This window comes from Pleurodeles waltl, chromosome 12, assembly GCF_031143425.1.
Source record: "Pleurodeles waltl isolate 20211129_DDA chromosome 12, aPleWal1.hap1.20221129, whole genome shotgun sequence".
Lineage (NCBI taxonomy): Eukaryota > Metazoa > Chordata > Amphibia > Caudata > Salamandridae > Pleurodeles > Pleurodeles waltl.
This window is the reverse complement of record NC_090451.1, coordinates 118,169,160-118,195,018: the sequence shown is the minus strand read 5'-3', so window position 1 is coordinate 118,195,018 and position 25,859 is coordinate 118,169,160. Positions and strand designations below refer to the sequence as shown.

The window sequence follows — 25,859 nt, the reverse complement described above, 5'->3', positions numbered from 1 at the left end:
GGCAGTACACATCAAGGGCACCGACAATGTGTTGGCAGACAGCTGGAGGTTTCCAAATTTGCTGGAGTTGACGTTATCCAGGTCGTTGTTTTGAGAGATATGCTGAGAGTTTGTGAAACCCTTTCTGGATCTCTTTTCAAACAAGGACAATGCTCATCTTTGTCGATTCTGATCCAGGTTTCCGGAACAAGGAGCCTAGGTAGTGGACGTATTGGTGATAAAGTGGCTGAGAAGTCTCCTTTATACATTCCCCCCCCCCTTTTATTGATCCAGATGGTTCTCTTCAAGTCTCAGCAGGGGGAGGGAACTTGATTCTTGTTGGCCCTGATTGGCCAGAGATGTCATGGTTTCCTCTTCTGAACCCCTGGCTCTTCTACCTCCTTGGGTACCGCTCAAGTGTGTCTCTTCTCAGAATGTCGTTCCTGACCTTCTTGCTACAACTCACTCTATCGCTTTGGAGGTTGAGAAGTCTGGACTGCTAGCAAAGGGTCTTTCCTCTTCCTTAGTTGAGTTAATTCAGCACTCCAGCAGGCCTTCTACTTCGAAGTCTTACTCAAAGAACTGGAAGTCCTTTCAGACGTGATGTTCTGCTCATGATCTTTTGGCACCTACCTGTAGTTTGTCTGCTATTTTGCATTTTCTTCTGAATGGGTTTCACTTGAATCTCTTTCCACTCTGAAAGCTCATTGGTTTGCGATAAAGGCTTTTAGGGACTTTTCTGAACTTTCATCGATGTTACACTCTTTTGTATCTAGACTGTTATGATCTTTTGTCAATGGTAAGAACAATGAAAAATCCCTTTTGTCCAACTCAGAATCCTCCTACTCTTTTATAGGCTTTGCAATTTTATCTCTTTGAGGATCTGGATACTGTACAATTAAATATTGTCTCCTATAAAGTTATTTTCCTATTTGCTATCACCTTGCTGAGAACAATTGGGGAGCTGGGAGCCTTAAAATGCTGTCCTCTCTTCATTTGATACTTTGGAAGATGGGGTAACTTTAAGGCCTAGCCCTACCTTTGCTGCAAAGGTTAAGTCTATTTTTGATAGATCTTAGGAAATAATTCTTCCTTCTTTCATTCCCCCTCCTTCCTCTCCGGAGGAACATTTGTTGAATACACTTGATGTTTAAAGACCTCTTTTCATTTATGTCACCAGGCCTCTGCAGTTCAGGAAAACCGACTCCTTGTTTGTGACTTTTGGACAGCCTGGAAAAGACAAGAAGGTGACTTTTATGACTCTGAGTAGGTGGATTAAGTTGTCCATTTTTCTGGCTTTGCAAGGCTTTTTAGAAAATCTTCCAGGTCAGGGATGGTCTACGAGAGGAATGGCCACCTCCTGGGTTGAATTCCAGTGAGTAACAATCTAGGAAATTCCTAGGGTGGTTACTTGGGCCTCAGGGCATACATTTGTCAAGCATTATCGCTTAATACATTTTCTGTTTTGCATTTGAGTACCAATGTTTTGAACTCTGCATTACCCTAAGTCCATCTTGTCCTTGTCACAAACATTACATCCTGCCCACCTTCCCATCAGTCCTTTGGCAAGGGCTTGGCACCCAGGTTGGGTGCATGGTGCTAGCATTTAAGAATCCTCCTGTTCTTTCTTCCTCTTGGAGGGTGACATCACTTTACTTTGTAATGACTGTCACAAGGACGCAATGGACTAAGGCTAATGAAGATTACCAATAAGTAACCAACGCATCACCACTCTTTCTGAATGTGTGTGGCTCATTCTGCAGGACTTGTTCTTTGTATGATTCCTGGATTTTCAGAAGCCCTTTGATGGCAGCACCCCCACACTGAAAATTGTTTCAGCACCACTGGACAAGGGTCAGTTGTCATGCTCATCGGCCAAATTTGCATTGAAGTAGTCTAACTCCCCAGGTCCTGTCTTTTGCTCAATTTGCCTTTGTGAGTTTTCTCTCAATCACTGTTGATTTCCTTTGATCTTTCTTTCTTCTTTCACTTCACCTTCGCCTTCAGTGTATCTTTCGGCCCTGTTAAGAGACACGCCCCCTTGTAGCCACTTCTATACTTCTGTCACCTAATTATTTTCCTATCCTTTCCCCTGTAACGTTGCTGATCCTAGCTATAGCATGACTATCCAGAATCTGTTCACCTGAGTTATGTTCCTCTTATCCCCACGCATCTAATAATCAGCTCTTGGTCTCCCTCCACCTCTCACGTGACATAGTCTGAGCCAGTGTCTCCATCTTGGAGAGACAATCTCTTGCACTTCTGTTGTTCTACTGGCGCTGCCGGCTTGAGCTTTGGTCAGAAGTGGCAAAAGAAGGACTAATGGAAAGTGAACGTGTACTGGAGCAACAGAGTGTATGGAATTAAAAGCGTTTAATTAAATGAGAAAAAAAGAGTTTACTTGAGAGAAAAAACTTAACTTGGCCCGTACGGGGATCGAACCCACGACCTTGGCGTTATTAGCACCACGCTCTAACCAACTGAGCTAACCGGCCATGAATGACAGAGTTATCCTTTTTCCATGACATGCAGATACACAGAAGCGTCGGTCTCACTATCGCAATTCCTTCATACTTTTCTCCTTCCGTCCCCTGTCAGGTTTGCAATAACAAGAGCTGTTGAGTGCTGCACGCCAGCCTCAGCGCCTCTTCTTTCAGTCAATGTCACTGTGTGCTGTGATATCTTTGTAACATTGGTTGTTGCCGGAAGAAAAGGAAAGGATGTATAGGATTTCTATTCTTTTACAACAAAACCCAAAATGCATCGGCTTGCTTGCTCATTAAGTTTACAAGGCCAGCTGCTTTTGAGATATTCTAATTATAGTGGTTATTCGGCGTTGGAGGTAAGAGAGTTGTTTTTAAGTCTGGCCGTTCCTTCTGCTTTAAATTACTCTAGCTCATGTCAACAAAGTAACAACAAAACATAGCCAACGGTTTGTTGCTCAAGCCTTCCCTACTGCACCTTCCCATGTCTCTCCTGCCGACCACAGTGCAGGAAATTTGAGTTTGCATTTGCGCAAAGAGACGTACAACACAAGAAGGGGCGCTTTCGTGCGCCGGGCACCACCCGGCCTGTGCATTCCTCACTGCCGTGAGATCAGTTTACTCAGCAGAGCATGACACTGCAATTGGTTAGTAAGGCCTGCCTGACCAGAATAGTATATTTGGGGTCATGTATTTGATTGCATTTTTAAAACAGTAACAGAACTTCACTGCAATGTTTAAATAGGTCTAGACATATTTAAACAGTGTCAATTTGATAGAAGAATTCTGGAAAATTCAGAGGGGAGGCACCAATGTTTTTTTTTCCCTTTGGGTGGATGTGGCATTAAAGAGTTTGAAGACCACTGGTCTAAGTGGACAGTAATACACCTGGATCCTCCTGAATTCCTCGCAACAGATGCCAGCAAACCTGGCTGGAGAGCTACTGTGTTGGACTGATCCTGTCGATTCAAGTGGTCTTTCCTAGAGAGTCGGAGGTCATGGAAGTAGATGGAGTTGATGGTAAGCTTCAGGGCTTTGAAGTTTTCCCATCATCATCTGTCTCAGAAAAATGTGCTAGTAAAGACAGAGAATAAGGTAGCGGTCTTTTACATTAACCAGCAGTGAAGCATGCATTCAAAATCCCTCAATGCAATAGCAGAAGAATTGGGCTATTGGGCAGAGATCAACCTGTTGCATACGTCGGCAGTACACATCAAGGGCACCGACAATGTGATGGCAGACAGCTGGAGGTTTCCAAATTTGCTGGAGTTGACGTTATCCAGGTTGTTGTTTTGAGAGATATGCTGAGAGTTTATGAAACCCTTTCTGGATCTCTTTTCAAACAAGGACAATGCTCATCTTTGTCGATTCTGATCCAGGTTTCCGGAACAAGGAGCCTAGGTAGTGGACGTATTGGTGATAAAGTGGCTGAGAAGTCTCCTTTATACATTCCCCCCCTTTTTATTGATCCAGATGGTTCTCTTCAAGTCTCAGCAGGGGGAGGGAACTTGATTCTTGTTGGCCCTGATTGGCCAGAGATGTCATGGTTTCCTCTTATGAACCCCTGGCTCTTCTACCTCCTTGTGTACTGCTCAAGTGTGTCTCTTCTCAGAACGTCGTCCCTGACCTTCTTGCTCCAACTCACTCTATCGCTTTGGAGGTTGAGAAGTCTGGACTGCTAGCAAAGGGTCTTTCCTCTTCCTTAGTGGAGTTAATTCAGCACTCCAGCAGGCCTTCTACTTCGAAGTCTTACTCAAAGAACTGGAAGTCCTTTCAGACCTGATGTTCTGCTCATGATCTTTTGGCACCTACCTGTAGTTTGTCTGCTATTTTGCATTTTCTTCTGAATGGGTTTCACTTGAATCACATTCCACTCTGAAAGCTCATTGGTTTGCGATAAAGGCTTTTAGGGACTTTTCTGAACTTTCATTGATGTTACACTCTTTTGTGTCTAGACTGTTATGATCTTTTGTCAATGGTAAGAACAATGAAAAATCCCTTTTCTCCAACTCAGAATCTTCCTACTCTTTTATAGGCTTTGTAATTTTATCTCTTTGAGGATCTGGATACTGTACAATTAAATATTGTCTCCTATAAAGTTATTTTCCTATTTGCTATCACCTTGCTGAGAACAATTGGGGAGCTGGGAGCCTTAAAATGCTGTCCTCTCTTCATTTGATACTTTGGAAGATGGGGTAACTTTAAGGCCTAGCCCTACCTTTGCTGCAAAGGTTAAGTCTATTTTTGATAGATCTTAGGAAATAATTCTTCCTTCTTTCATTCCCCCTCCTTCCTCTCCGGAGGAACATTTGTTGAATACACTTGATGTTTAAAGACCTCTTTTCATTTATGTCACCAGGCCTCTGCAGTTCAGGAAAACCGACTCCTTGTTTGTGACTTTTGGACAGCCTGGAAAAGACAAGAAGGTGACTTTTATGACTCTGAGTAGGTGGATTAAGTTGTCCATTTTTCTGGCTTTGCAAGGCTTTTTAGAAAATCTTCCAGGTCAGGGATGGTCTACGAGAGGAATGGCCACCTCCTGGGTTGAATTCCAGTGAGTAACAATCTAGGAAATTCCTAGGGTGGTTACTTGTGCCTCAGGGCATACATTTGTCAAGCATTATCGCTTAATACATTTTCTGTTTTGCATTTGAGTACCAATGTTTTGAACTCTGCATTACCCTAAGTCCATCTTGTCCTTGTCACAAACATTACATCCTGCCCACCTTCCCATCAGTCCTTTGGCAAGGGCTTGGCACCCAGGTTGGGTGCATGGTGCTAGCATTTAAGAATCCTCCTGTTCTTTCTTCCTCTTGGAGGGTGACATCACTTTACTTTGTAATGACTGTCACAAGGACGCAATGGACTAAGGCTAATGAAGATTACCAATAAGTAACCAACGCATCACCACTCTTTCTGAATGTGTGTGGCTCATTCTGCAGGACTTGTTCTTTGTATGATTCCTGGATTTTCAGAAGCCCTTTGATGGCAGCACCCCCACACTGAAAATTGTTTCAGCACCACTGGACAAGGGTCAGTTGTCATGCTCATCGGCCAAATTTGCATTGAAGTAGTCTAACTCCCCAGGTCCTGTCTTTTGCTCAATTTGCCTTTGTGAGTTTTCTCTCAATCACTGTTGATTTCCTTTGATCTTTCTTTCTTCTTTCACTTCACCTTCGCCTTCAGTGTATCTTTCGGCCCTGTTAAGAGACACGCCCCCTTGTAGCCACTTCTATACTTCTGTCACCTAATTATTTTCCTATCCTTTCCCCTGTAACGTTGCTGATCCTAGCTATAGCATGACTATCCAGAATCTGTTCACCTGAGTTATGTTCCTCTTATCCCCACGCATCTAATAATCAGCTCTTGGTCTCCCTCCACCTCTCACGTGACATAGTCTGAGCCAGTGTCTCCATCTTGGAGAGACAATCTCTTGCACTTCTGTTGTTCTACTGGCGCTGCCGGCTTGAGCTTTGGTCAGAAGTGGCAAAAGAAGGACTAATGGAAAGTGAACGTGTACTGGAGCAACAGAGTGTATGGAATTACAAGCGTTTAATTAAACGAGAAAAAAAGAGTTTACTTGAGAGAAAAAAGTTAACTTGGCCCGTACGGGGATCGAACCCACGACCTTGGCGTTATTAGCACCACGCTCTAACCAACTGAGCTAACCGGCCATGAATGACAGAGTTATCCTTTTTCCATGACATGCAGATACACAGAAGAGTCGGTCTCACTATCGCAATTCCTTCATACTTTTCTCCTTCCGTCCCCTGTCAGGTTTGCAATAACAAGAGCTGTTGAGTGCTGCACGCCAGCCTCAGCGCCTCTTCTTTCAGTCAATGTCACTGTGTGCTGTGATATCTTTGTAACATTGGTTGTTGCCGGAAGAAAAGGAAAGGATGTATAGGATTTCTATTCTTTTACAACAAAACCCAAAATGCATCGGCTTGCTTGCTCATTAAGTTTACAAGGCCAGCTGCTTTTGAGATATTCTAATTATAGTGGTTATTCGGCGTTGGAGGTAAGAGAGTTGTTTTTAGGTCTGGCCGTTCCTTCTGCTTTAAATTACTCTAGCTCATGTCAACAAAGTAACAACAAAACATAGCCAACGGTTTGTTGCTCAAGCCTTCCCTACTGCACCTTCCCATGTCTCTCCTGCCGACCACAGTGCAGGAAATTTGAGTTTGCATTTGCGCAAAGAGACGTACAACACAAGAAGGGGCGCTTTCGTGCGCCGGGCACCACCCGGCCTGTGCATTCCTCACTGCCGTGAGATCAGTTTACTCAGCAGAGCATGACACTGCAATTGGTTAGTAAGGCCTGCCTGACCAGAATAGTATATTTGGGGTCATGTATTTGATTGCATTTTTAAAACAGTAACAGAACTTCACTGCAATGTTTAAATAGGTCTAGACATATTTAAACAGTGTCAATTTGATAGAAGAATTCTGGAAAATTCAGAGGGGAGGCACCAATGTTTTTTTTTCCCTTTGGGTGGATGTGGCATTAAAGAGTTTGAAGACCACTGGTCTAAGTGGACAGTAATACACCTGGATCCTCCTGAATTCCTCGCAACAGATGCCAGCAAACCTGGCTGGAGAGCTACTGTGTTGGACTGATCCTGTCGATTCAAGTGGTCTTTCCTAGAGAGTCGGAGGTCATGGAAGTAGATGGAGTTGATGGTAAGCTTCAGGGCTTTGAAGTTTTCCCATCATCATCTGTCTCAGAAAAATGTGCTAGTAAAGACAGAGAATAAGGTAGCGGTCTTTTACATTAACCAGCAGTGAAGCATGCATTCAAAATCCCTCAATGCAATAGCAGAAGAATTGGGCTATTGGGCAGAGATCAACCTGTTGCATACGTCGGCAGTACACATCAAGGGCACCGACAATGTGATGGCAGACAGCTGGAGGTTTCCAAATTTGCTGGAGTTGACGTTATCCAGGTTGTTGTTTTGAGAGATATGCTGAGAGTTTGTGAAACCCTTTCTGGATCTCTTTTCAAACAAGGACAATGCTCATCTTTGTCGATTCTGATCCAGGTTTCCGGAACAAGGAGCCTAGGTAGTGGACGTATTGGTGATAAAGTGGCTGAGAAGTCTCCTTTATACATTCCCCCCCTTTTTATTGATCCAGATGGTTCTCTTCAAGTCTCAGCAGGGGGAGGGAACTTGATTCTTGTTGGCCCTGATTGGCCAGAGATGTCATGGTTTCCTCTTATGAACCCCTGGCTCTTCTACCTCCTTGGGTACTGCTCAAGTGTGTCTCTTCTCAGAACGTCGTCCCTGACCTTCTTGCTCCAACTCACTCTATCGCTTTGGAGGTTGAGAAGTCTGGACTGCTAGCAAAGGGTCTTTCCTCTTCCTTAGTGGAGTTAATTCAGCACTCCAGCAGGCCTTCTACTTCGAAGTCTTACTCAAAGAACTGGAAGTCCTTTCAGACCTGATGTTCTGCTCATGATCTTTTGGCACCTACCTGTAGTTTGTCTGCTATTTTGCATTTTCTTCTGAATGGGTTTCACTTGAATCACATTCCACTCTGAAAGCTCATTGGTTTGCGATAAAGGCTTTTAGGGACTTTTCTGAACTTTCATCGATGTTACACTCTTTTGTGTCTAGACTGTTATGATCTTTTGTCAATGGTAAGAACAATGAAAAATCCCTTTTCTCCAACTCAGAATCTTCCTACTCTTTTATAGGCTTTGCAATTTTATCTCTTTGAGGATCTGGATACTGTACAATTAAAGATTGTCTCCTATAAAGTTATTTTCCTATTTGCTATCACCTTGCTGAGAACAATTGGGGAGCTGGGAGCCTTAAAATGCTGTCCTCTCTTCATTTGATACTTTGGAAGATGGGGTAACTTTAAGGTCTAGCCCTACCTTTGCTGCAAAGGTTAAGTCTATTTTTGATAGATCTTATGAAATAATTCTTCCTTCTTTCATTCCCTCTCCTTCCTCTCCGGACGAACTTTTGTTGAATAAACTTGATGTTTAAAGAGCTCTTTTCATTTATGTCACCAGGCCTCTGCAGTTCAGGAAAACCGACTCCTTGTTTGTGACTTTTGCACAGCCTGGAAAAGACAAGAAGGTGACTTTTATGACTCTGAGTAGGTGGATTAAGTTGTCAATTTTTCTGGCTTTGCAAGGCTTTTTAGAAAATCTTCCAGGTCAGGGATGGCCTACGAGAGGAATGGCCACCTCCTGGGTTGAATTCCAGTGAGTAACAATCTAGGAAATTCCGAGGGTGGTTACTTGGGCCTCAGGGCATACATTTGTCAAGCATTATCGCTTAATAAATTTTCTGTTTTGCATTTGAGTACCAATGTTTTGAACTCTGCATTACCCTAAGTCCATCTTGTCCTTGTCACAAACATTACATCCTGCCCACCTTCCCATCAGTCCTTTGGCAAGGGCTTGGCACCCAGGTTGGGTGCATGGCGCTAGCATTTAAGAATCCTCCTGTTCTTTCTTCCTCTTGGAGGGTGACATCACTTTACTTTGTAATGACTGTCACAAGGACGCAATGAACTAAGGCTAATGAAGATTACCAATAAGTAACCAACGCATCACCACTCTTTCTGAATGTGCGTGGCTCATTCTGCAGGACTTGTTCTTTGTATGATTCCTGGATTTTCAGAAGCCCTTTGATGGCAGCACCCCCACACTGAAAATTGTTTCAGCACCACTGGACAAGGGTCAGTTGTCATGCTCATCTGCGGCGTAAATGTGCATTGAAGTAGTCTAACTCCCCAGGTCCTGTCTTTTGCTCAATTTGCCTTTGTGAGTTTTCTCTCAATCACTGTTGATTTCCTTTGATCTTTCTTTCTTCTTTCACTTCACCTTCGCCTTCAGTGTATCTTTCGGCCCTGTTAAGAGACACGCCCCCTTGTAGCCACTTCTATACTTCTGTCACCTAATTATTTTCCTATCCTTTCCCCTGTAACGTTGCTGATCCTAGCTATAGCATGACTATCCAGAATCTGTTCACCTGAGTTATGTTCCTCTTATCCCCACGCATCTAATAATCAGCTCTTGGTCTCCCTCCACCTCTCACGTGACATAGTCTGAGCCAGTGTCTCCATCTTGGAGAGACAATCTCTTGCACTTCTGTTGTTCTACTGGCGCTGCCGACTTGAGCTTTGGTCAGAAGTGGCAAATGAAGGACTAATGGAAAGTGAACGTGTACTGGAGCAACAGAGTGTATGGATTTACAAGCGTTTGATTAAATGAGAAAAAAAGAGTTTACTTGAGAGAAAAAACTTAACTTGGCCCGTACGGGGATCGAACCCACAACCTTGGCGTTATTAGCACCACGCTCTAACCAACTGAGCTATCCAGCCATGAATGACAGAGTTATCCTTTTTCCATGACATGCAGATACACAGAAGAGTCGTCTCACTATCGCAATTCCTTCATACTTTTCTCCTTCCGTCCCCTGTCTGGATTGCAATAACAAGAGCTGTTGAGTGCTGCACGCCAGCCTCAGCGCCTCTTCTTTCAGTCAATGTCACTGTGTGCTGTGATATCTTTGTAACATTGGTTGTTGCCGGAAGAAAAGGAAAGGATGAATAGGATTTCTATTCTTTTACAACAAAACCCAAAATGCATCGGCTTGCTTGCTCATTAAGTTTACAAGGCCAGCTGCTTTTGAGATATTCTAATTATAGTGGTTATTCGGCGTTGGAGGTAAGAGAGTTGTTTTTAGGTCTGGCCGTTCCTTCTGCTTTAAATTACTCTAGCTCATGTCAACAAAGTAACAACAAAACATAGCCAACGGTTTGTTGCTCAAGCCTTCTCTACTGCACCTTCCCATGTCTCTCCTGCCGACCACAGTGCAGGAAATTTGAGTTTGCATTTGCGCAAACAGACGTACAACACAAGAAGGGGCGCTTTTGTGCGCTGGGCACCACCCGGCCTGTGCATTCCTCACTGCCGTGAGATCAGTTTACTCAGCAGAGCATGACACTGCAATTGGTTAGTAAGGCCTGCCTGACCAGAATAGTATATTTGGGGTCATGTATTTGATTGCATTTTTAAAACAGTAACAGAACTTAACTGCAATGTTTAAATAGGTCTAGACATATTTAAACAGTGTCAATTTGATAGAAGAATTCTGGAAAATTCAGAGGGGAGGCACCAATGTTTTTTTTTCCCTTTGGGTGGATGTGGCATTAAAGAGTTTGAAGACCACTGGTCTAAGTGGACACTAATACACCTGGATCCTCCTGAATTCCTCGCAACAGATGCCAGCAAACCTGGCTGGAGAGCTACTGTGTTGGACTGATCCTGTCGATTCAAGTGGTCTTTCCTAGAGAGTCGGAGGTCATGGAAGTAGATGGAGTTGATGGTAAGCTTCAGGGCTTTGAAGTTTTCCCATCATCATCTGTCTCAGAAAAATGTGCTAGTAAAGACAGAGAATAAGGTAGCGGTCTTTTACATTAACCAGCAGTGAAGCATGCATTCAAAATCCCTCAATGCAATAGCAGAACAATTGGGCTATTGGGCAGAGATCAACCTGTTGCATACGTCGGCAGTACACATCAAGGGCACCGACAATGTGATGGCAGACAGCTGGAGGTTTCCACATTTGCTGGAGTTGACGTTATCCAGGTCGTTGTTTTGAGAGATATGCTGAGAGTTTGTGAAACCCTTTCTGGATCTCTTTTCAAACAAGTACAATGCTCATCTTTGTCGATTCAGATCCAGGTTTCCGGAACAAGGAGCCTAGGTAGTGGACGTATTGGTGATAAAGTGGCTGAGAAGTCTCCTTTATACATTCCACCCCTTTTTATTGATCCAGATAGTTCTCTTCAAGTCTCAGCAGGGGGAGGGAACTTGATTCTTGTTGGCCCTGATTGGCCAGAGATGTCATGGTTTCCTCTTCTGAACCCCTGGCTCTTCTACCTCCTTGGGTACTGCTCAAGTGTGTCTCTTCTGAGAACGTCGTCCCTGACCTTCTTGCTCCAACTCACTCTATCGCTTTGGAGGTTGAGAAGTCTGGACTGCTAGCAAAGGGTCTTTCCTCTTCCTTAGTGGAGTTAATTCAGCACTCCAGCAGGCCTTCTACTTCGAAGTCTTACTCAAAGAACTGGAAGTCCTTTCAGACGTGATGTTCTGCTCATGATCTTTTGGCACCTACCTGTAGTTTGTCTGCTATTTTGCATTTTCTTCTGAATGGGTTTCACTTGAATCTCTTTCCACTCTGAAAGCTCATTGGTTTGCGATAAAGGCTTTTAGGGACTTTTCTGAACTTTCATCGATGTTACACTCTTTTGTGTCTAGACTGTTATGATCTTTTGTCAATGGTAAGAACAATGAAAAATCCCTTTTCTCCTACTCAGAATCCTCCTACTCTTTTATAGGCTTTGCAATTTTATCTCTTTGAGGATCTGGATACTGTACAATTAAAGATTGTCTCCTATAAAGTTATTTTCCTATTTGCTATCACCTTGCTGAGAACAATTGGGGAGCTGGGAGCCTTAAAATGCTGTCCTCTCTTCATTTGATACTTTGGAAGATGGGATAACTTTGAGGCCTAGCCCTACCTTTGCTGCAAAGGTTAAGTCTATTTTTGATAGATCTTATGAAATAATTCTTCCTTCTTTCATTCCCTCTCCTTCCTCTCCGGAGGAACATTTGTTGAATACACTTGATGTTTAAAGAGCTCTTTTCATTTATGTCACCAGGCCTCTGCAGTTCAGGAAAACCGACTCCTTGTTTGTGACTTTTGGACAGCCTGGAAAAGACAAGAAGGTGACTTTTATGATTCTGAGTAGGTGGGTTAAGTTGTCAATTTTTCTGGCTTTGCAAGGCTTTTTAGAAAATCTTCCAGGTCAGGGATGGTCTACGAGAGGAATGGCCACCTCCTGGGTTGAATTCCAGTGTGTAACAATCTAGGAAATTCCTAGGGTGGTTACTTGGGCCTCAGGGTATACATTTGTCAAGCATTATCGCTTAATAAATTTTCTGTTTTGCATTTGAGTACCAATGTTTTGAACTCTGCATTACCCTAAGTCCATCTTGTCCTTGTCACAAACATTACATCCTGCCCACCTTCCCATCAGTCCTTTGGCAAGGGCTTGGCCCCCAGGTTGGGTGATTGGCGCTAGCATTTAAGAATCCTCCTGTTCTTTCTTCCTCTTGGAGGGTGACATCACTTTACTTTGTAATGACTGTCACAAGGACGCAATGGACTAAGGCTAATGAAGATTACCAATAACTAACCAACGCATCACCACTCTTTCTGAATGTGCATGGCTCATTCTGCAGGACTTGTTCTTTGTATGATTCCTGGATTTTCAAAAGCCCTTTGATGGCAGCACCCCCACACTGAAAATTGTTTCAGCACCACTGGACAAGGGTCAGTTGTCATGCTCATCTGCGGTGTAAATTTGCATTGAAGTAGTCTAACTCCCCAGGTCCTGTCTTTTGCTCAATTTGCCTTTGTGAGTTTTCTCTCAATCACTGTTGATTTCCTTTGATCTTTCTTTCTTCTTTCACTTCACCTTCGCCTTCAGTGTATCTTTCGGCCCTGTTAAGAGACACGCCCCCTTGTAGCCACTTCTATACTTCTGTCACCTAATTATTTTCCTATCCTTTCTCCTGTAACGTTGCTGATCCTAGCTATAGCATGACTATCCAGAATCTGTTCACCTGAGTTATGTTCCTCTTATCCCCACGCATCTAATAATCAGCTCTTGGTCTCCCTCCACCTCTCACGTGACATAGTCTGAGCCAGTGTCTCCATCTTGGAGAGACAATCTCTTGCACTTCTGTTGTTCTACTGGCGCTGCCGGCTTGAGCTTTGGTCAGAAGTGGCAAAAGAAGGACTAATGGAAAGTGAACGTGTACTGGAGCAACAGAGTGTATGGATTTACAAGCGTTTGATTAAATGAGAAAAAAAGAGTTTACTTGAGAGAAAAAACTTAACTTGGCCCATACGGGGATCGAATCCGCGACCTTGGCGTTATTAGTACCACGCTCTAACCAACTGAGCTAACCGGCCATGAATGACAGATTTATCCTTTTTCCATGACATGCAGATACACAGAAGAGTCGGTCTCACTATCGCAATTCCTTCATACTTTTCTCCTTCCGTCCCCTGTCTGGATTGCAATAACAAGAGCTGTTGAGTGCTGCACGCCAGCCTCAGCGCCTCTTCTTTCAGTCAATGTCACTGTGTGCTGTGATATCTTTGTAACATTGGTTGTTGCCGGAAGAAAAGGAAAGGATGGATAGGATTTCTATTCTTTTACAACAAAACCCAAAATGCATCGGCTTGCTTGCTCATTAAGTTTACAAGGCCAGCTGCTTTTGAGATATTCTAATTATAGTGGTTATTCGGCGTTGGAGGTAAGAGAGTTGTTTTTAGGTCTGGCCGTTCCTTCTGCTTTAAATTACTCTAGCTCATGTCAACAAAGTAACAACAAAACATAGCCAACGGCTTGTTGCTCAAGCCTTCCCTACTGCACCTTCCCATGTCTCTCCTGCCGACCACAGTGCAGGAAATTTGAGTTTGCATTTGCGCAAAGAGATGTACAACACAAGAAGGCGCGCTTTCGTGTGCCGGGCACCACCCAGCCTGTGCATTCCTCACTGCTGTGAGATCAGTTTACTCAGCAGAGCATGACGCTGCAATTGGTTAGTAAGGCCTGCCTGACCAGAATAGTATATTTGGGGTCATGTATTTGATTGCATTTTTAAAACAGTAACAGAACTTAACTGCAATGTTTAAATAGGTCTAGACATATTTAAACAGTGTCAATTTGATAGAAGAATTCTGGAAAATTCAGAGGGGAGGCACCAATGTATTTTTTTCCCTTTGGGTGGATGTGGCATTAAAGAGTTTGAAGACCACTGGTCTAAGTGGACACTAATACACCTGGATCCTCCTGAATTCCTCGCAACAGATGCCAGCAAACCTGGCTGGAGAGCTACTGTGTTGGACTGATCCTGTCGATTCAAGTGGTCTTTCCTAGAGAGTCGGAGGTCATGGAAGTAGATGGAGTTGATGGTAAGCTTCAGGGCTTTGAAGTTTTCCCATCATCATCTGTCTCAGAAAAATGTGCTAGTAAAGACAGAGAATAAGGTAGCGGTCTTTTACATTAACCAGCAGTGAAGCATGCATTCAAAATCCCTCAATGCAATAACAGAACAATTGGGCTGTTGGGCAGAGATCAACCTGTTGCATACGTCGGCAGTACACATCAAGGGCACCGACAATGTGATGGCAGACAGCTGGAGGTTTCCAAATTTGCTGGAGTTGACGTTATCCAGGTCGTTGTTTTGAGAGATATGCCGAGAGTTTGTGAAACCCTTTCTGGATCTCTTTTCAAACAAGGACAATGCTCATCTTTGTCGATTCTGATCCAGGTTTCCGGAACAAGGAGCCTAGGTAGTGGACGTATTGGTGATAAAGTGGCTGAGAAGTCTCCTTTATACATTCCCCCCCCTTATTATTGATCCAGATGGTTCTCTTCAAGTCTCAGCAGGGGGAGGGAACTTGATTCTTGTTGGCCCTGATTGGCCAGAGATGTCATGGTTTCCTCTTCTGAACCCCTGGTTCTTCTACCTCCTTGGGTACTGCTAAAGTGTGTCTCTTCTCAGAACGTCGTCCCTGACCTTCTTGCTCCAACTCACTCTATCGCTTGGGAGGTTGAGAAGTCTGGACTGCTAGCAAAGGCTCTTTCCTCTTCCTTAGTGGAGTTAATTCAGCACTCCAGCAGGCCTTCTACTTCGAAGTCTTACTCAAAGAACTGGAAGTCCTTTCAGACGTGATGATCTGCTCATGATCTTTTGGCACCTACCTGTAGTTTGTCTGCTATTTTGCATTTTCTTCTGAATGGGTTTCACTTGAATCTCTTTCCACTCTGAAAGCTCATTGGTTTGCGATAAAGGCTTTTAGGGACTTTTCTGAACTTTCATCGATGTTACACTCTTTGGTGTCTAGACTGTTATGATCTTTTGTCAATGGTAAGAACAATGAAAAATCCCTTTTCTCCAACTCAGAATCTTCCTACTCTTTTATAGGCTTTGCAATTTTATCTCTTTGAGGATCTGGATACTGTACAATTAAAGATTGTCTCCTATAAAGTTATTTTCCTATTTGCTATCACCTTGCTGAGAACAATTGGGGAGCTGGGAGCCTTAAAATGCTGTCCTCTCTTCATTTGATACTTTGGAAGATGGGATAACTTTGAGGCCTAGCCCTACCTTTGCTGCAAAGGTTAAGTCTATTTTTGATAGAGCTTATGAAATAATTCTTCCTTCTTTCATTCCCTCTCCTTCCTCTCCGGAGGAACATTTGTTGAATACACTTGATGTTTAAAGAGCTCTTTTCATTTATGTCACCAGGCCTCTGCAGTTCAGGAAAACCGACTCCTTGTTTGTGACTTTTGGACAGCCTGGAAAAGACAAGAAGGTGACTTTTATGATTCTGAGTAGGTGGGTTAAGTTGTCAATTTTTCTGGCTTTGCAAGGCTTTTTAGAAAATCTTCCAGGTCAGGGATGGTCTACGAGAGGAATGGCCACCTCCTGGGTTGAATTCCAGTGTGTAACAATCTAGGAAATTCCTAGGGTGGTTACTTGGGCCTCAGGGTATACATTTGTCAAGCATTATCGCTTAATAAATTTTCTGTTTTGCATTTGAGTACCAATGTTTTGAACTCTGCATTACCCTAAGTCCATCTTGTCCTTGTCACAAACATTACATCCTGCCCACCTTCCCATCAGTCCTTTGGCAAGGGCTTGGCCCCCAGGTTGGGTGATTGGCGCTAGCATTTAAGAATCCTCCTGTTCTTTCTTCCTCTTGGAGGGTGACATCACTTTACTTTGTAATGACTGTCACAAGGACGCAATGGACTAAGGCTAATGAAGATTACCAATAAGTAACCAACGCATCACCACTCTTTCTGAATGTGCATGGCTCATTCTGCAGGACTTGTTCTTTGTATGATTCCTGGATTTTCAAAAGCCCTTTGATGGCAGCACCCCCACACTGAAAATTGTTTCAGCACCACTGGACAAGGGTCAGTTGTCATGCTCATCTGCGGTGTAAATTTGCATTGAAGTAGTCTAACTCCCCAGGTCCTGTCTTTTGCTCAATTTGCCTTTGTGAGTTTTCTCTCAATCACTGTTGATTTCCTTTGATCTTTCTTTCTTCTTTCACTTCACCTTCGCCTTCAGTGTATCTTTCGGCCCTGTTAAGAGACACGCCCCCTTGTAGCCACTTCTATACTTCTGTCACCTAATTATTTTCCTATCCTTTCTCCTGTAACGTTGCTGATCCTAGCTATAGCATGACTATCCAGAATCTGTTCACCTGAGTTATGTTCCTCTTATCCCCACGCATCTAATAATCAGCTCTTGGTCTCCCTCCACCTCTCACGTGACATAGTCTGAGCCAGTGTCTCCATCTTGGAGAGACAATTTCTTGCACTTCTGTTGTTCTACTGGCGCTGCCGGCTTGAGCTTTGGTCAGAAGTGGCAAAAGAAGGACTAATGGAAAGTGAACGTGTACTGGAGCAACAGTGTGTATGGATTTACAAGCGTTTGATTAAATGAGAAAAAAAGAGTTTACTTGAGAGAAAAAACTTAACTTGGCCCATACGGGGATCGAACCCGCGACCTTGGCGTTATTAGTACCACGCTCTAACCAACTGAGCTAACCGGCCATGAATGACAGATTTATCCTTTTTCCATGACATGCAGATACACAGAAGAGTCGGTCTCACTATCACAATTCCTTCATACTTTTCTCCTTCCGTCCCCTGTCTGGATTGCAATAACAAGAGCTGTTGAGTGCTGCACGCCAGCCTCAGCGCCTCTTCTTTCAGTCAATGTCACTGTGTGCTGTGATATCTTTGTAACATTGGTTGTTGCCGGAAGAAAAGGAAAGGATGGATAGGATTTCTATTCTTTTACAACAAAACCCAAAATGCATCGGCTTGCTTGCTCATTAAGTTTACAAGGCCAGCTGCTTTTGAGATATTCTAATTATAGTGGTTATTCGGCGTTGGAGGTAAGAGAGTTGTTTTTAGGTCTGGCCGTTCCTTCTGCTTTAAATTACTCTAGCTCATGTCAACAAAGTAACAACAAAACATAGCCAACGGTTTGTTGCTCAAGCCTTCCCTACTGCACCTTCCCATGTCTCTCCTGCCGACCACAGTGCAGGAAATTTGAGTTTGCATTTGCGCAAAGAGATGTACAACACAAGAAGGCGCGCTTTCGTGTGCCGGGCACCACCCAGCCTGTGCATTCCTCACTGCTGTGAGATCAGTTTACTCAGCAGAGCATGACGCTGCAATTGGTTAGTAAGGCCTGCCTGACCAGAATAGTATATTTGGGGTCATGTATTTGATTGCATTTTTAAAACAGTAACAGAACTTAACTGCAATGTTTAAATAGGTCTAGACATATTTAAACAGTGTCAATTTGATAGAAGAATTCTGGAAAATTCAGAGGGGAGGCACCAATGTATTTTTTTCCCTTTGGGTGGATGTGGCATTAAAGAGTTTGAAGACCACTGGTCTAAGTGGACACTAATACACCTGGATCCTCCTGAATTCCTCGCTACAGATGCCAGCAAACCTGGCTGGAGAGCTACTGTGTTGGACTGATCCTGTCGATTCAAGTGGTCTTTCCTAGAGAGTCGGAGGTCATGGAAGTAGATGGAGTTGATGGTAAGCTTCAGGGCTTTGAAGTTTTCCCATCATCATCTGTCTCAGAAAAATGTGCTAGTAAAGACAGAGAATAAGGTAGCGGTCTTTTACATTAACCAGCAGTGAAGCATGCATTCAAAATCCCTCAATGCAATAACAGAACAATTGGGCTGTTGGGCAGAGATCAACCTGTTGCATACGTCGGCAGTACACATCAAGGGCACCGACAATGTGATGGCAGACAGCTGGAGGTTTCCAAATTTGCTGGAGTTGACGTTATCCAGGTCGTTGTTTTGAGAGATATGCCGAGAGTTTGTGAAACCCTTTCTGGATCTCTTTTCAAACAAGGACAATGCTCATCTTTGTCGATTCTGATCCAGGTTTCCGGAACAAGGAGCCTAGGTAGTGGACGTATTGGTGATAAAGTGGCTGAGAAGTCTCCTTTATACATTCCCCCCCCTTATTATTGATCCAGATGGTTCTCTTCAAGTCTCAGCAGGGGGAGGGAACTTGGTTCTTGTTGGCCCTGATTGGCCAGAGATATCATGGTTTCCTCTTCTGAACCCCTGGTTCTTCTACCTCCTTGGGTACTGCTAAAGTGTGTCTCTTCTCAGAACGTCGTCCCTGACCTTCTTGCTCCAACTCACTCTATCGCTTTGGAGGTTGAGAAGTCTGGACTGCTAGCAAAGGCTCTTTCCTCTTCCTTAGTGGAGTTAATTCAGCACTCCAGCAGGCCTTCTACTTCGAAGTCTTACTCAAAGAACTGGAAGTCCTTTCAGACGTGATGATCTGCTCATGATCTTTTGGCACCTACCTGTAGTTTGTCTGCTATTTTGCATTTTCTTCTGAATGGGTTTCACTTGAATCTCTTTCCACTCTGAAAGCTCATTGGTTTGCGATAAAGGCTTTTAGGGACTTTTCTGAACTTTCATCGATGTTACACTCTTTGGTGTCTAGACTGTTATGATCTTTTGTCAATGGTAAGAACAATGAAAAATCCCTTTTCTCCAACTCAGAATCTTCCTACTCTTTTATAGGCTTTGCAATTTTATCTCTTTGAGGATCTGGATACTGTACAATTAAAGATTGTCTCCTATAAAGTTATTTTCCTATTTGCTATCACCTTGCTGAGAACAATTGGGGAGCTGGGAGCCTTAAAATGCTGTCCTCTCTTCATTTGATACTTTGGAAGATGGGGTAACTTTAAGGCCTAGCCCTACCTTTGCTGCAAAGGTTAAGTCTATTTTTGATTGATCTTAGGAAATAATTCTTCCTACTTTCATTCCCTCTCCTTCCTCTCCGGAAGAACATTTATTGAATACACTTGATGTTTAAAGAGCTCTTTTCATTTATGTCACCAGGCCTCTGCAGTTCAGGAAAACCGACTCCTTGTTTGTGACTTTTGGACAGCCTGGAAAAGACAAGAAGGTGACTTTTATGACTCTGAGTAGGTGGATTAAGTTGTCAATTTTTCTGGCTTTGCAAGGCTTTTTAGAAAATCTTCCAGGTCAGGGATGGTCTACGAGAGGAATGGCCACCTCCTGGGTTGAATTCCAGTGAGTAACAATCTAGGAAATTCCTAGGGTGGTTACTTGGGCCTCAATGCATACATTTGTGAAGGATTATCGCTTAACAAATTTTCTGTTTTGCATTTGAGTACCAATGTTTTGAACTCTGCATTACCCTAAGTCCATCTTGTCCTTGTCACAAACATTACATCCTGCAAACCTTCCCATCAGTCCTTTGGCAAGGGCTTGGCACCCAGGTTGGGTGCATGGCGCTAGCATTTAAGAATCCTCCTGTTCTTTCTTCCTCTTGGAGGGTGACATCACTTTACTTTGTAATGACTGTCACAAGGACGCAATGGACTAAGGCTAATGAAGATTACCAATAAGTAACCAACGCATCACCACTCTTTCTGAATGTGCATGGCTCATTCTGCAGGACTTGTTCTTTGTATGATTCCTGGATTTTCAGAAGCCCTTTGATGGCAGCACCCCCACACTGAAAATTGTTTCAGCACCACTGGACAAGGGTCAGTTGTCATGCTCATCTGCGGCGTAAATTTGCATTGAAGTAGTCTAACTCCCCAGGTCTTGTCTTTTGCTCAATTTGCATTTGTGAGTTTCCTTTCAATCACTGTTGATTTCCTTTGATCTTTCTTTCTTCTTTCACTTCACCTTCGCCTTCAGTGTATCTTTCGGCCCTGTTAAGAGACACGCCCCCCTTGTAGCCACTTCTATACTTCTGTCACCTAATTATTTTCCTATCCTTTCCCCTGTAACGTTGCTGATCCTAGCTATAGCATGACTATCCAGAATCTGTTCACCTGAGTTATGTTCCTCTTATCCCCACGCATCTAATAATCAGCTCTTGGTCTCCCTCCACCTATCACGTGACATAGTCTGAGCCAGTGTCTCCATCTTGGAGAGACAATCTCTTGCACTTCTGTTGTTCTACTGGCGCTGCCGGCTTCAGCTTTGGTCAGAAGTGGCAAAAGAAGGACTAATGGAAAGTGAACGTGTACTAGAGCAACAGAGTGTATGGATTTACAAGCGTTTGATTCAATGAGAAAAAAAGAGTTTACTTAAGAGAAAAAACTTAACTTTGCCCGTACGGGGATCGAACCCGCGACCTTGGCGTTATTAGCACTACGCTCTAACCAACTGAGCTAACCGGCCATGAATGTCAAAGTTATCCTTTTTCCATGACATGCAGATACACAGAAGAGTTGGTCTCACTATCGCAATTCCTTCATACTTTTCTCCTTCCGTCCCCTGTCTGGATTGCGATAACAAGAGCTGTTGAGTGCTGCACGCCAGCCTCAGCGCCTCTTCTTTCAGTCAATGTCACTGTGTGCTGTGATATCTTTGTAACATTGGTTGTTGCCGGAAGAAAAGGAAAGGATGGATAGGATTTCTATTCTTTTACAACAAAACCCAAAATGCATCGGCTTGCTTGCTCATTAAGTTTACAAGGCCAGCTGCTTTTGAGATATTCTAATTATAGTGGTTATTCGGCGTTGGAGGTAAGAGAGTTGTTTTTAGGTCTGGCCGTTCCTTCTGCTTTAAATTACTCTAGCTCATGTCAACAAAGTAACAACAAAACATAGCCAACGGTTTGTTGCTCAAGCCTTCCCTACTGCACCTTCCCATGTCTCTCCTGCCGACCACAGTTCAGGAAATTTGAGTTTGCATTTGCGCAAAGAGACGTACAACACAAGAAGGGGCGCTTTCGTGCGCCGGGCACCACCCGGCCTGTGCATTCCTCACTGCCGTGAGATCAGTTTACTCAGCAGAGCATGACACTGCAATTGGTTTGTAAGGCCTGCCTGGCCAGAATAGTATATTTGGGGTCATGTATTTGATTGCATTTTTAAAACAGTAACAGAACTTAACTGGAATGTTTAAATAGGTCTAGACATATTTAAACAGTGTCAATTTGATAGAAGAATTCTGGAAAATTCAGAGGGGAGGCACCAATGTTTTTTTTTCCCTTTGGGTGGATGTGGCATTAAAGAGTTTGAAAACCACTGGTCTAAGTGGACACTAATACACCTGGATCCTCCTGAATTCCTCGCAACAGATGCCAGCAAACCTGGCTGGAGAGCTACTGTGTTGGACTGATCCTGTCGATTCAAGTGGTCTTTCCTAGAGAGTCGGAGGTCATGGAAGTAGATGGAGTTGATGGTAAGCTTCAGGGCTTTGAAGTTTTCCCATCATCATCTGTCTCAGAAAAATGTGCTAGTAAAGACAGAGAATAAGGTAGCAGTCTTTTACATTAACCAGCAGTGAAGCATGCATTCAAAATCCCTCAATGCAATAGCAGAACAATTGGGCTATTGGGCAGAGATCAACCTGTTGCATACGTCGGCAGTACACATCAAGGGCAACGACAATGTGATGGCAGACAGCTGGAGGTTTCCAAATTTGCTGGAGTTGACGTTATCCAGGTCGTTGTTTTGAGAGATATGCCGAGAGTTTGTGAAACCCTTTCTGGATCTCTTTTCAAACAAGGACAATGCTCATCTTTGTCGATTCTGATCCAGGTTTCCGGAACAAGGAGCCTAGGTAGTGGACGTATTGGTGATAAAGTGGCTGAGAAGTCTCCTTTATACATTCCCCCCCTTTTTATTGATCCAGATGGTTCTCTTCAAGTCTCAGCAGCGGGAGGGAACTTGATACTTGTTGGCCCTGATTGGCCAGAGATGTCATGGTTTCCTCTTCTGAACCCCTGGCTCGTCTACCTCCTTGGGTACTGCTCAAGTGTTTCTCTTCTCAGAACGTCGGCCCTGACCTTCTTGCTCCAACTCACTCTATCGCTTTGGAGGTTGAGAAGTCTGGACTGCTAGCAAAGGGTCTTTCCTCTTCCTTAGTGGAGTTAATTCAGCACTCCAGCAGGCCTTCTACTTCGAAGTCTTACTCAAAGACCTGTAAGTCCTTTCAGCCGTGATGTTCTGCTCATGATCTTTTGGCACCTACCTGTAGTTTGTCTGCTATTTTGCATTTTCTTCTGAATGGGTTTCACTTGAATCTCTTTCCACTCTGAAAGCTCATTGGTTTGCGATAAAGGCTTTTAGGTACTTTTCTGAACTTTCATCGATGTTACACTCTTTGGTGTCTAGACTGTTATGATCTTTTGTCAATGGTAAGAACAATGAAAAATCCCTTTTCTCCAACTCAGAATCTTCCTACTCTTTTATAGGCTTTGCAATTTTATCTCTTTGAGGATCTGGATACTGTACACTTAAAGATTGTCTCCTATAAAGTTATTTTCCTATTTGCTATCACCTTGCTGAGAACAATTGGGGAGCTGGGAGCCTTAAAATGCTGTCCTCTCTTCATTTGATACTTTGGAAGATGGGGTAACTTTAAGGCCTAGCCCTACCTTTGCTGCAAAGGTTAAGTCTATTTTTGATAGATCTTAGGAAATAATTCTTCCTTCTTTCATTCCCTCTCCTTCCTCTCCGGAGGAACATTTGTTGAATACACTTGATGTTTAAAGAGCTCTTTTCATTTATGTCACCAGGCCTCTGCAGTTAAGGAAAACCGACTCCTTGTTTGTGACTTTTGGACAGCCTGGAAAAGACAAGAAGGTGACTTTTATGACTCTGAGTAGGTGGATTAAGTTGTCAATTTTTCTGGATTTCCAAGGCTTTTTAGAAAATCTTCCAGGTCAGGGATGGTCTACGAGAGGAATGGCCACCTCCTGGGTTGAATTCCAGTGAGTAACAATCTAGGAAATTCCTAGGGTGGTTACTTGGGCCTCAAGGCATACATTTGTCAAGCATTATTACTTAATAAATTTTCTGTTTTGCATTTGAGTACCAATGTTTTGAACTCTGCATTACCCTAAGTCCATCTTGTCCTTGTCACAAACATTACATCCTGCCCACCTTCCCATCAGTCCTTTGGCAAGGGCTTGGCACCCAGGTTGGGTGCATGGCGCTAGCATTTAAGAATCCTCCTGTTCTTTCTTCCTCTTGGAGGGTGACATCACTTTACTTTGTAATGACTGTCACAAGGACGCAATGGACTAAGGCTAATGAAGATTACCAATAACTAACCAACGCATCACCACTCTTTCTGAATGTGCGTGGCTCATTCTGCAGGACTTGTTCTTTGTATGATTCCTGGATTTTCAGAAGCCCTTTGATGGCAGCACCCCCACACTGAAAATTGTTTCAGCACCACTGGACAAGGGTCAGTTGTCATGCTCATCTGCGGCGTAAATTTGCATTGAAGTAGTCTAACTCCCCAGGTCCTGTCTTTTGCTCAATTTGCCTTTGTGAGTTTTCTCTCAATCACTGTTGATTTCCTTTGATCTTTCTTTCTTCTTTCACTTCACCTTCACCTTCAGTGTATCTTTCGGCCCTGTTAAGAGACACGCCCCCGTGTAGCCACTTCTATACTTCTGTCACCTAATTATTTTCCTATCCTTCCCCCTGTAACGTTGCTGATCCTAGCTATAGCATGACTATCCAGAATCTGTTCACCTGAGTTATGTTCCTCTTATCCCCACGCATCTAATAATCAGCTCTTGGTGTCCCTCCACCTCTCACGTGACATAGTCTGAGCCAGTGTCTCCATCTTGGAGAGACAATCTCTTGCACTTCTGTTGTTCTACTGGCGCTGCCGGCTTGAGCTTTGGTCAGAAGTGGCAAAAGAAGGACTAATGGAAAGTGAACGTGTACTGGAGCAACAGAGTGTATGGATTTACAAGCGTTTGATTAAATGAGAAAAAAAGAGTTTACTTGAGAGAAAAAACTTACCTTGGCCCGTACGGGGATCGAACCCACGACCTTGGCGTTATTAGCACCATGCTCTAACCAACTGAGCTAACCGGCCATGAACAACAGAGTTATCCTTTTTCCATGGCATGCAGATACACAGAAGAGTCGGTCTCACTATCGCAATTCCTTCATACTTTTCTCCTTCCGTCCCCTGTCTGGATTGCGATAACAAGAGCTGTTGAGTGCTGCACGCCAGCCTCAGCGCCTCTTCTTTCAGTCAATGTCACTGTGTGCTGTGATATCTTTGTAACATTGGTTGTTGCCGGAAGAAAAGGAAAGGATGGATAGGATTTCTATTCTTTTACAACAAAACCCAAAATGCATCGGCTTGCTTGCTCATTAAGTTTACAAGGCCAGCTGCTTTTGAGATATTCTAATTATAGTGGTTATTCGGCGTTGGAGGTAAGAGAGTTGTTTTTAGGTCTGGCCGTTCCTTCTGCTTTAAATTACTCTAGCTCATGTCAACAAAGTAACAACAAAACATAGCCAACGGTTTGTTGCTCAAGCCTTCCCTACTGCACCTTCCCATGTCTCTCCTGCCGACCACAGTGCAGGAAATTTGAGTTTGCATTTGCGCAAAGAGACGTACAACACAAGAAGGAGCGCTTTCGTGCACCGGGCCCCACCCGGCCTGTGCATTCCTCACTGCCGTGAGATCAGTTTACTCAGCAGAGCATGACACTGCAATTGGTTTGTAAGGCCTGCCTGACCAGAATAGTATATTTGGGGTCATGTATTTGATTGCATTTTTAAAACAGTAACAGAACTTAACTGGAATGTTTAAATAGGTCTAGACATATTTAAACAGTGTCAATTTGATAGAAGAATTCTGGAAAATTCAGAGGGGAGGCACCAATGTTTTTTTTTCCCTTTGGGTGGATGTGGCATTAAAGAGTTTGAAAACCACTGGTCTAAGTGGACACTAATACACCTGGATCCTCCTGAATTCCTCGCAACAGATGCCAGCAAACCTGGCTGGAGAGCTACTGTGTTGGACTGATCCTGTCGATTCAAGTGGTCTTTCCTAGAGAGTCGGAGGTCATGGAAGTAGATGGAGTTGATGGTAAGCTTCAGGGCTTTGAAGTTTTCCCATCATCATCTGTCTCAGAAAAATGTGCTAGTAAAGACAGAGAATAAGGTAGCAGTCTTTTACATTAACCAGCAGGGAAGCATGCATTCAAAATCCCTCAATGCAATAGCAGAACAATTGGGCTATTGGGCAGAGATCAACCTGTTGCATACGTCGGCAGTACACATCAAGGGCAACGACAATGTGACGGCAGACAGCTGGAGGTTTCCAAATTTGCTGGAGTTGACGTTATCCAGGTCGTTGTTTTGAGAGATATGCCGAGAGTTTGTGAAACCCTTTCTGGATCTCTTTTCAAACAAGGACAATGCTCATCTTTGTCGATTCTGATCCAGGTTTCCGGAACAAGGAGCCTAGGT

The 25,859-nt window shown here is 43.6% G+C and overlaps 4 non-coding genes across 4 annotated transcripts; all 4 read right to left on the bottom strand.

Moving 5' to 3' along the window:
• Nucleotides 1–2,400: 2,400 nt before the first annotated feature.
• TRNAI-AAU (transfer RNA isoleucine (anticodon AAU)) lies at nucleotides 2,401–2,474 on the bottom strand. The gene has a single exon. It is a non-coding gene; the product is annotated as a tRNA-Ile (tRNA).
• A 3,588-nt stretch (nucleotides 2,475–6,062) lies between these two features.
• Nucleotides 6,063–6,136, bottom strand: TRNAI-AAU (transfer RNA isoleucine (anticodon AAU)). Its single transcript has one exon. It is a non-coding gene; the product is annotated as a tRNA-Ile (tRNA).
• A 10,924-nt stretch (nucleotides 6,137–17,060) lies between these two features.
• TRNAI-AAU (transfer RNA isoleucine (anticodon AAU)) lies at nucleotides 17,061–17,134 on the bottom strand. Its single transcript has one exon. It is a non-coding gene; the product is annotated as a tRNA-Ile (tRNA).
• A 7,260-nt stretch (nucleotides 17,135–24,394) lies between these two features.
• Nucleotides 24,395–24,468, bottom strand: TRNAI-AAU (transfer RNA isoleucine (anticodon AAU)). The gene has a single exon. It is a non-coding gene; the product is annotated as a tRNA-Ile (tRNA).
• Nucleotides 24,469–25,859: the final 1,391 nt, after the last annotated feature.